Source organism: Cricetulus griseus, chromosome 8 (assembly GCF_003668045.3).
Source record: "Cricetulus griseus strain 17A/GY chromosome 8, alternate assembly CriGri-PICRH-1.0, whole genome shotgun sequence".
In the NCBI taxonomy this organism is placed as follows: Eukaryota; Metazoa; Chordata; class Mammalia; order Rodentia; family Cricetidae; genus Cricetulus; species Cricetulus griseus.
The window spans coordinates 61,058,498-61,070,115 of NC_048601.1; the positions used below are offsets into that span (position 1 = coordinate 61,058,498).

The window sequence follows — 11,618 nt, forward strand, 5'->3', positions numbered from 1 at the left end:
TATTTATATATGAGTATATTTATGTGAACAAATGTAGATATGTGTGTATCTCTGTGTGTATATATGTATATGTGCATATACATATATGGATGTGTGTGCATGTATAAGACAGAGAGATGAAAGTAAAAGAGGGACAAGGGTATGTAAAGATGGCAGGAAAGGGAAGTAGAAATATGGAAGACAGGTGTCATTGCTATTAAGAAAATACAATAATATTTCTTAATAATTTAGAAAATATTAAGAAAATTGAATATACATCAATAAAATATCTTAAAGAGCAACAAGTTTGATTAAATAATAAGATGGATCAAGTATCACCAAGCCTAAAATCAGACCAGAATGTGATCACTAGAATGCAAAGACAAAGACAATCAATTCCAAGTGTTCTCTGGCTTGGGCAATTATGCCATGTCACATGTACACCCAGAAACATTCAAAAGTCTGTACACAAATAAAGCTAATTAATTATCTAAAATGTAACAAATGATTAAAGAATTTATGGAAATTAAAAAAAAAACAGAAGAAAAGGCACCAGTAAAAGCACTCTATAATCTAGCAAAATAGGAAACACATTTTCCTAGCTCTTCTAAACTAAAATAAGCTTGCCATCATCATCATTTCCGGCCAAAGCATGCTATATAGGAGACCAGAATTCAGAACAATGAGAAAATAAATCCCTCATATTCAAGCAATAAAGTTTGGGATACTAGGTTACATAAGGAATAGAAAACTGATAGTGAGTTCTCCTTTGCATTTTTTATAAAGGTTTTTCATACCAAAAAAACTTCAGAGAGATTGAACCCATGGTGATTTGCTGGGATCTGCATATGTTTTCATCAGTGCTTCAGGCAGAAGGAGGAAGTGTGAGGTACAGGGCTGTGTGGTACAGTCAGCTGGTGAGAAACACAGAGGAGGTTTTTGTTGGAGTCTGAAGCACTGTGGGAATAGGGATGGAGCTCTGCTGACAGAAATAAATTCCCATGCCTTCATCCTGGACACTGCTGATGGTGAGAGTGTAATCTCTTTCAGATCCACTGCCTATGAAGCCATCAGGGACACCAGTGTGCAGAGTGGATGCATGCAGAGTAGATCAGCAGTTTAGGAGACTGCCCTGGTTTCTGCTGGTACCAGGACAAGAGGTTCTTATTGTTCACATTGTAAAAGAGACTCTGACTGGACCTGCAGCTGATGGTTACCTTCTCTCCTGCTGATACAGCCAGGCAAGTTGGAGACTGGGTCATCACAATATCTCCACAGGCACCTGTAATCAGAAATAGCAGTGTTCATGTATAATAAAAACACAGAATTCTAACCATATGAAATTTGTCATTTAATGACCTTTGTAATGATATATTGTCAGAGTATCATGGCATATAAAATTTTGCACCCTGAGAGAAACCCTGCCTCAAAAAACCCAAAAATAAAATAAAATTACACCCAGCAACACACTGACTCAGAGAAGATTACAAAGGTTGTTAATTTCTCACCAGACATCCAGAGGAGTATGGACATGATGACATGGATCTGTGACTTCATCTTGCTCCCCCTACCCATCAGATGTAACTCTTTTCTCACTGTAAGTGTCTGGTTTATGAATTCTGAGCAGGTGGGTTAGGATAGAGGGCCCCATGAAAAGCAGTTAGCAAATTCAAAAGCAGATTCCTGGGCAGTTTTGGTATAGTGGCTGGTTTGATAAACAGGCAAATATACCATCACAGAGAGCATGAGGAATCACTGAAGGATCTTTACTTATAGCTCTACAACAGATCTACTATATACTTTAATAGCAGCTGTGGTGAAAATCCAGAAAAATTGATAAATCAGTTGACTTTTGCAGAAACCTAAGAGCTATCTCATATGACAGTCCTGATGAAATGCTAAGATATGCTCAAATAAATCACAACAACAAAAGGAAGAAAACATTAATAAAAGGAACAAGGGTAGAGGGGAAAGAGGAAAAACAGAGAGAGATAGATGAGATAGGGACAGAGAGAGGGAGAGAGAGACAGAGACAGAGACAGAGAGAGAGAGAGAGAGAGAAACTTGGTCAAATTTGTTCATTCTCTCCCATCTGCAAAGCCTATCTTATACTGAGGAAAAGGAATAATTCATCAGACAGTTGGTGTCCAGTTTCCAGGATAAACATTGGACATAAATACAAAGAGCAGCCCAGAATTACCTCTGAGAGAAGCCTAGAGAACTTTAATCTAATCCTGGGATCAGAGAAGTTTTCATCTCAAAACAAAGGTAAACCCACAGATACTAGAAAATATCCTCCACACAATTTCAGGAAGTGAAAGAGTGATTAAATTTTGGGGAATCAGAAGAGGAATACAAGGTACTTGGAATCATCAAGAACTAATAACTATAGATCAACACTAACAAGAGTGTTTTTCACAGAAATGCACATTCTAGAATAATTTATGAATTAGAAATATTAAAATGGGATTATGATAATCTTAGGAGTCCACAGAAATGACCGCAGCTAAGACCCTGAGCATTAGTGGACAGTGTGCCTGAGCTGGCCTTCCCCTATAGTCAGATTGCTGACTTACTGTATTATCATCATAGAAACATCATCCATTGACTGGTGCAAGCAGATCCAGACATCCACAGCTAAGCACTAGGCTGAGCTCTTTGAATCCAGTCAAAGAGAGGGAAGAACAAGAACATGAGCAAGAGGCCAAAATCATCTGGGGATACCCACAGAAACATCTGACCTGAGCTAGTGGGAGCTCACTGACTGCAGACTGACAATGGAGAGACCTGATAAAATCAAACTAGTCCCTCTGAAGGTGGGTGACAGTTGTGTGGCTTGGGAAGTCTATGGGGCCACTGACAGTGGGATCAGAATGTATCCCTAGTGATTGAACAGGCTTTTTGGAGACTTTTCTCTTTGCAGACATACATTGCTTGACCTAGATTTGGGGGGTTGGTCCTGCCTCAAAGAGATATGCCAGATTTCCTTGACTCCCCATGGGAAACCTTACCATCTCTGAGGAGTTGGTGGAGAATGGAGGGAGGAGGGTGAGAGAGTAGGAGAAGGGGAGGTAGTACGAACTGGGATTGGTATGTAAAATGAGAAAAGATGGTTTTAAAAAGTAAAAAAAATGATTATAAAAATGTTCTTGCTGACATCATGGAGAGGTAAAAATCTCTCGAGAAAGGGATACAGCCATCCTAAATCAAAAAATTTTATGAAGACCGGCATACAACATCAGAGATTGTTGACATACAAATGGGAAAAATATGCTTGAGTAACGATGTGTCAAGTCCATGCTGGGAATCCCACACAAACAGCTGACCTGAGCAAGTGGAATCTCACACACACCAGTCAGACAGCTCGGGAACCAGCATAAGATTGAACCAGGCCTGCTGAATGTAGGTGTCAGTTTGGGGGCCTGGAAAATCTATGGGGCCTTTGCCAGTGGAACCAGTGCTGATCCTTACTGCATGAATGGCTTGAGGAACCCAATCCCTATGGAGGGATACTCTCTCATCCTAATATGCATGGAAGGCCTGGGTCCTGTGCCCAATAATGCCATAGACTTTGATGATCCTCCATGGGAGGTCTCACCATTCCTAGGAGTGAATATGGGTGGAATGTGGAGTTGGTGGTAAGAATGGGAGGACAGGAGGCAGAGGGAACCGGGACTGGTTGTAAATATGATTGCTTTTAATTAAATAAAAATTTTAAAAAGAATGAAAATCAATACCATAAACAGATATCACAGAACATGCCTGGACTTTAAATTTGATGAAGTTTGAAAATGTATATAAGAACTAGATTATAAACAATGTTATGTATAAAGTACAAGAAGCAGAAAAAATAAATAAATAAAACATCATGGCATGAAGATGAGGATCATGTCTGTAATCCAAGGACTGAAGAGACAGAGGCAGGTGTATTGTGCATTTGAGGCCAGCCTGGGGTACAAGTTCTATGCTAGTATAATCTATGCATGCAGAAAATAATTCAAAATTGTGTGTTATGAATCAAGTGATTACAAGGAAGCTCATGGCATTTGATATCCAAAGCAAAGTACTTATCTGATGTTAAGGATTCAGCATTTAGCCAAGATCATTATTGAATTTTATATATGCATTTAAGTAACATACATTTCCTTTTATTTTCCATTATTTTATAATTATATACACCTACTTTTCATGTACAAAATGTTAAATTATTACTGATAAGCATATTCAGATGCCTTCTGTAATCTGGTACACACCAATCTAATGAAGAGAAAAACAATATGTAGATTAAGGAAGTTCCCAATCCCTTGCTACACAGTCTTGTTTATTCGGTCCATTTGATTGGAAAATCTTTTTTCAAACCTTAACTCTGAGATATCATCTGTCTATGAAGTTGAGGTGTGTTTCTTATTGGCAGCAGAAGGATTGATTTTGTCTTTGTATCCATTCTATTAGCCTGTGTCTTTTTATAGGCAAGTTAAGACCATTAATATAGAGGGAAATTAAGGACCATTGATTGTTAATTGTTGTTTGTTTTGGATTTGTTGGTGGTGGTGGTATTGTGAGTAGATTTCCACCATTTGTCTTTTGTCTTTTAGTAGAGTGGGATTATCTATTTCCTATGTTTTTGTGAGTGCAGTTAACTTCCTTGGTTTGGAGTTTGCATTCCAGATCTTTCTGTAGGGCTGGATTAATGGAACTGTAAATTTTTAAATATGGTTTTGTCATGGAATATCTTGTTCTCTACAACTATAGTGATTGAAAGCACATTCATACAAGGACATCTGTTCAACTATGTTCATAGCAGAATTATATGTAGTGGCCAGAACCTGGAAGAAACTTAGATGCCCCTCAACTGAAGAATAGATAAAGAAAATGTGGTACATTTACACAATGGAGTATTACTCAGTAGAAAATAAAAACAATGGGATCTTGAAATTCACATGCAAACAGATAGAACCAGAAAACCATCCTGAGTGAGGTAACCTAGTCACAAAAGAGAAACATGGTATGTTACACACTCATTTGGATTTTATACATATAAGAAAGGATTACCAGCCTACAATCCATACTTCCAGAGAAGCTTGGAAACAAGGAGGACTCTAAGAGAAACATACACAGTTCTCAGAAGAAGGGGAAAGGGACATGCTATCCTGTGGAAATTAGGAGCAGGAAGGGTGGGGAGTAGGAGTTAGGAGAAAGACAAGCGGAAAAGAGGAGGGGGAGGAAGACATAAGATACTAGGAAGATTGAGTCAGTGGAAGAATAGAGGAGAGCAAGGATAGAGAGAGAGAGAGAGAGAGAGACAGAGAGACAGAGAGACAGAGAGAGAGAGAGGAGAGATAATAGGTTTAGAGAAATCTAGCACAATAAAATATCCAGAGATCTACAAGGATGACAGCAACTAAGAACCTAAGCAATAGAAGAGAGGCTACCTTAAATACCCTTCCCCTATAATGAGATTGATGACTACATTTTATGCCACCATAGAACCTTCATCCAGCAGCTGATGGAAACACAAGCAGAGACCCACAGCTAAGCACTGAGCCAAATTCCTGGAATTCACTGTAGAGAGGGAGGAGTGATGAGCAAACGGGTGAAGACCAGATTGGGCAACCCCACAGAAACAGCTGAACTAAACAAGGGGTAGCTCATGGACTCCAGAATGACAGCTTGGAAACCAGCATAGGACACAACCAAGCTCCCTACATGTGGGTGGCAGATATGAGCCTTGGGCATGCTAGTGGACCCCTGGTAATGGACATTTATAACTAGTATGTTAGTGGATATTGGGAGCCCATTCCCCATAGAGGTATACTCTCTCAGTCTAGACATATAGGAAAGGAACTAGGCCCTGCTCCAAATGATATGACAGACTTGATGATCCCCCATAGAAGGCCTCACCCTTTCTATAGAGCAGAAGAATGATGGGATGGGGGTTTGTGTGGGCATCGGCGAATGGTAGGGATAGGGATATATATAATAAAATTGTTTATTAATCTTAATAAATTTAAGTAAAAAAGGAAAAATACTAAACCAAACAAAAGTAATAATATAAAAAATCACTGTATCAGTAGCTTAAGGAAAATAAAAACTGAATAAAATATAGTCAATTAGCTATATACCAGAATAAGATCCTAGCACATAATTAAATAGTCTGATCTTGAAGAGCACAGAGTGATAACTGTGAGCATGGATTACCATATCCTTTAGTTAAAGACGCATGTCCAAACTCAGGTGCTTAATCTCAGTAAAAGTCAGTGTCTCTGTGTATAAAATGAATATAATAAAACAGAACTTGAAATTATGTGAAGTTTAAGTGAGATAATATGTTAAGCATAGAAACTTTTCCAGAATAATTATTTCATACAAACTATGTATAAATATTACCATATTTTATTTCCATGTGCACATTTAAAAATCTCTTCAAGCTTGAAAAAAACAAGAAAAATACAAAATTACTACATGTTTTAGCTATTCCTGCACTAGGCATATTCCTGAATAAATGAAGATCAGCCTAAAGGAGTTATGCTTCCTCACCAATGTTTATTGCTGCACTATTCTCATTAATAAGAATTTGAATAAATGCAGTATCTATCAACAGATGAATAGATAATAAAAGGTACATACATGCAAAGAAATGTTATAAAAATTCAGATCATACAAATGTGTTAAATTTTCTGCTCTGGCTCAATGTATAGATTTGTTTCAGAAAAGACTCATTGTGCATTAAAATAACCACAGCAGAGGAGCAGCAGACCCCATCTCTGAGAAATGGATTAGAGGCTGCTTCTTGGATACTGCAAGCTGCCTTTAAAGATGGTTGAACAATCTGCCCTGTGGTTAATGTCTCAACATGCAAATCAGCTCAGAAGAGCTTGGCTTGTTGCTAAAAGCACACGTGCTCTTGTGTCACCCTGTGGCCGTTAGGATTAGCAAAGAAGTCCATAGAGTATTCTAAGTGGTGTATTTCAGGTGGCTGTTTTGGCTGGAAATTTGGAATTGTCAGTTTCTGTTATTTGGAGGTTACATGTGAGCACTGTCACTGATCTACTGTAAAGGATGTAAGTTGTAGAAGCACTGTAATCCCTCAGAATTAAACTTTTAAAAAAGATATCTTTATAAGTATTCTGGGTATATATGTTTTGTGTCTTCATGTATATCTCTGTACTACATCTGTGCCTGGTACTCTTGGATTCCACAAGAGGGCATTGGGTTTTCAGAACTATTGTGACAGATGACTTGAACTGCCATATGTATAATGGGAATTGTACCTATGTCCACTGCAAGCCCATGAAGGGCTCCTATCCACTGATCTCTGTACAATAAAATAACGTTTCTTAGAAGAACATGAGAGATCAGAAAGACTGAGTCAGGGTAAGAATTGGGGATAGCAAAAAAAGAGGTACTTAATAGAGGAAGCCATTATAGGTTTAAAGAGAAATTGGGCACTAGGGAAATGTCCAGAGATCCACAAGTATGACCCCAACTAAGAACCTAAGCAATAGTGGAGAGGCTACCTTAAATGTCCTTCCCATATAATGAGATTGATGACTGTCCAGTAGCTGATGGAAGTAGAAGCAGACGACCACAGCTAAGCACCAAGCCGAATTCCTGGAATCTAGTTTTAGAAAGGGAGGAAGGATGAGCCAAGATGTCAAAACTGTGCTAGAGAAACCCACAGAAACAGATGACCTGACCAAATGAGATCACATGCATCCCAGTCACAAAGCTGGGGAACCAGCATTGGACCAAACCAATCCCTCTGAATGTGAGTGCCTGGTAGAAAGCCTGGGCAGTCTATGGGACCTCTAACAGTGGAACCAGTATTTATCCCTAGTGCACAATGGACTTCGGGAGCCCATTCCCTGTGGAGGGATATTCTCTCAGTCCAGATACACATAGGAGGGCCTAGGCCCTCCCACAAAAGATGACTTTGATGACCCCCCCCGAAGGTTCACCCTCCCTGAGGAGTGGAAGGAAGATGGAATGTGGGGGTTGGTGGGGGCATGTCAGAATAGGAGGGAGAGGGAACTGGGATTGATATGTTCATAAATAAATAAATAAATAAATAAATAAATAAACATTTTGCATTGAGATACTTCTCAAGAAGAGAAAATATTTGGATTTCATAAGATTGAGAAAAAAGAATGTGTAGAGTCCAGATGAGAAGGGAAAGTTGGCTCCACTAAGAGGTTTTTATCTACATGTCATCAGGAGCAGAAGAAGCAGTGGGCTGTGAGCATGGGATAAAAAGGAGGCTGGAAAACTAAACTTAAAATGAACAGGCATCACTGAGGATGAAGCAGATCTCTCTCCATCTTCTCACTCCAAAGCCAATCCTGAGTCACATGAAACCTTCATAAACAGAAGAACATTTTACCCTATAACTAGTGACACTTCCTCAGAATCCAAAATTCCTGTCAATTAGCACCCTGATTAGGAATCTCAGATTGTTCTGTGGATAGAGTGTGAAATAACCTAGCCAAACAGATAGGCTGGCACATCTTCATCTGACATCCAACCAGGTCACATTGTTCCAAGTCCCAACAAATCTCTTGCCTTATTCATTTCATCTGCAAGAACAACAGGCACATCTACTCCATGCTGGCACAGTTACCACAAAACAGTGAGTATTAAGTCTAATTCTCTAGAGAAATTGTCCAGCTCCCCATCTTTACATTGGAAAGTCTCTTCCGTTTCTTGCTAATCAACTCCCTTGTATTGCTGAGTTTCTACTATTTGGTGTGTGTGCTGTATTAGCTTCTAGAGGTCTTGCTCATTCTGCATATCCTGCAATTGCTTAATACTCATTTTCAAGCCCATGAAATGCTTGATATCTGGTGCATGGTTTTCATAGACTTATTTCAATTCTCCCAAGAATTTTGTAATCTGTCCTATAGATTTCTTCATGACCTTGAGAAATGCAAGGATTCTTGTTTACCCTGCAAATCATTAACTTGACCTTGGAAATGTATTGTAAGTACCTCTTGAGTTGTGATTTTGTGATTGCATTTGGCTATTTTTGGAAGAGGAATTGAATTTTCTAAGGCATTTTGGCAAAGGAGTCTTTCTATTTCTCTCTGATGAGATACTTTGAGGGGCTCATTGCATGCAGCTGTGTTCTTTGTGACCCTTCCCTTGGTGTTTTCAAATCTCTGTATTGATGCTTCTGATTCCACCCTCAGATTATTTCTCCCCAAAATCAATCAGTCTAAGTTATTTCTCAATGCAGTTTTCTCATAAAATCTCTGAAATATGGGAATTAGTAAAGGCATGTTGATGTTACAGTTTAGCATGCAGGGTTCCAGGAAAAAAGTTTGCATTTACTCTATGTGGGTACAAACTTCTTTCTTCACCATTTTGGCAAGAGTTTCCTCTCTGATCCTCAGGCTCTACCTAGACATTATTCTTCTTCTCTCCTTCTGGAGCCTCTCCACAGTTTTCAATAGGTATTATATCATTCTCATTTTTTAGGCCATTTCTTAGTTAAGTCTTGCCAGCTTTGCTCTAGCATGTGCATGCTTGCCTGGATTTGTATAGACTGGAGGTTCTGATCATCTTTGTCATTCTTCTTGTGATCAAACTCAGCATTTTGATGTTTAAGAACATCTATACAGCTTCCAGATTTTCTACAATGATCTGATGGACTTCCTTTACGCCCCCTAGTTCTGTCGTACTTACTTTTGCTCGATATTTTATTGTCACTTCAGTAGGTTGCTTGCTATGGTTGTAATGAAGTTGTTGATATTCTTTTTTCTTTCTCTTTCTTTAGAAATGAAAACATTTAATTGGGGACTTGCTTACAGATCCAGAGAATTAGCCCATTACCATCATGACAGGAAGCATGACAACAAGTACATAAGCAAGGTACTGTAGTAGCAGCTGACAGCTCATATCTGATCCAGAAGTTGAAGGCAGAAAGAGAGAGAGAGAGATTGGGCCAGGTTTGGGCTTTTGTAATCTCAATGTCCATTCTAGGGGCACAGTTCACCAAACAACTCCACACCTCCTAATCCTTCCTGAACAGTTCACCAGCTAGGGACTAAACATTCAAATACAAGAGCCTATGGGAACCATTGTTATCCAACCACCACAAAAATGTGTTTTTAAAATATTAACTTATTTAAAATAAGAAATAAAAATACCTAAAACGTGATTTCTGTTTTCTTGTTGTTGCTGTTTTGGTTTTAATTAATTTTGTTTTGTCCAAGATTTATCTTGTTGTCTACAATAATAAACCTTAATCCTGGTCTTTCAATTGTAAGGAACTGAAAGCATCAACAGTAGGTTGCTCCAAAGATTGATCATGTACTCAAAGCTAGTTGTTCATGTACAATTACAAGAACAAGGAAAGGTTAGCAGAGAGCCCTACTGCAGTTGGTGGGTTTCTTGTAATTTTCCTTGAGAATATCTGACTACACAGACAGAATAGCAATAGACCTTCCACCATGAACTTGATAGCTTTTTTCCAAAATGAGTATTAACACATGAGTTTCACAAACTTCAAGAATCAAAGGTCCAGTACAAGAATCACTCTGAAGACTAAAATAGCTACATCTTTGACTTCCAAACACTCCATCCAATGACATCCATCTTCAAATAAATACTCTAGTCATAACCCAAAGAGCACAGACTCTTTTTAGACAGCTCATGTGTATTACAGTTAGCATATTTTTGTATTTGTGTCTTTTTATTTAATATTCTTCATACAATATAGGCAAGGCAGTTTTAGTTAATCCTATTTCCTCACTTAACAGTATCCAAATACTTGAGGTTAGGAACTTAGTTCAGTATTATGTAGAAGAGTTACTTGAACTGGGTGTAACTGCTTAATCTATTATCTTTGTCTTTTCTCAAATTGAAATTGCAATAAATTTCAGAACCTACAAAAGAATTCCTTCATGTGCCCTTTAATTAACATTTTAAATTATGCAAATTATTCAGGAATTTATAATAGCTTTCAAATCAGAACTAGTCTATCTCATGTATTGGTTATTTTTGGTCAATTTGACACAAGTTAGGGTCATCTGAGTAGAGGAACCCGCAATGAAGGAATTGCCTCCATCAGGTTGCCCTTGGGCAAATACGTATATGGGGCTTTTCTTGATTACTGATTGATAGGTGAGGTTTCCAGCCCACTATATGCAGGGCTAGCCCTGGGCAGACAGTCCTGGGCTGTACAAGGAAAGTATATGAGCCATCTGCAGGAAGCAAGCCAGTAAACAGTGCTCTTCCATGTTCTCTGTGTGCCCATCTCCAGGTTACTGGCATGGGCTCTGCCCTATTTTCCATTAATGATGGACTGTGATAGGAAAGTATAAGATAAACAAGTCCTTTCCCTCCCAGTTTGCCTTAGTCAGGGTGTTTAACACAGCAACAGGAAAGCAAACTAGAATGCATTAATGTACATGTACACTCAAACTTACCACAAATCAAAGAACTCCAGCCTATTATGTTTTGACATTGATATCTCTATGTTATCACAATATCCTATAATTTTCCTCTCCTTTTGAGTTAAAGAATTTAGCAGTTCATCAGTTTCTTTTTAAGTAGTTACAAATATTTCAAGCCATTTATATAGTCCCATTAATGTATATATATATATATATATATATATGTGTGTGTGTGTGTGTGTCTGC

At 38.4% G+C, this 11,618-nt stretch overlaps 1 pseudogene; it reads right to left on the reverse strand.

Annotated features, from left to right (window-relative positions):
* Positions 1 to 889: 889 nt before the first annotated feature.
* LOC118239300 lies at positions 890 to 1,536 on the reverse strand (annotated as a pseudogene).
* Positions 1,537 to 11,618: the final 10,082 nt, after the last annotated feature.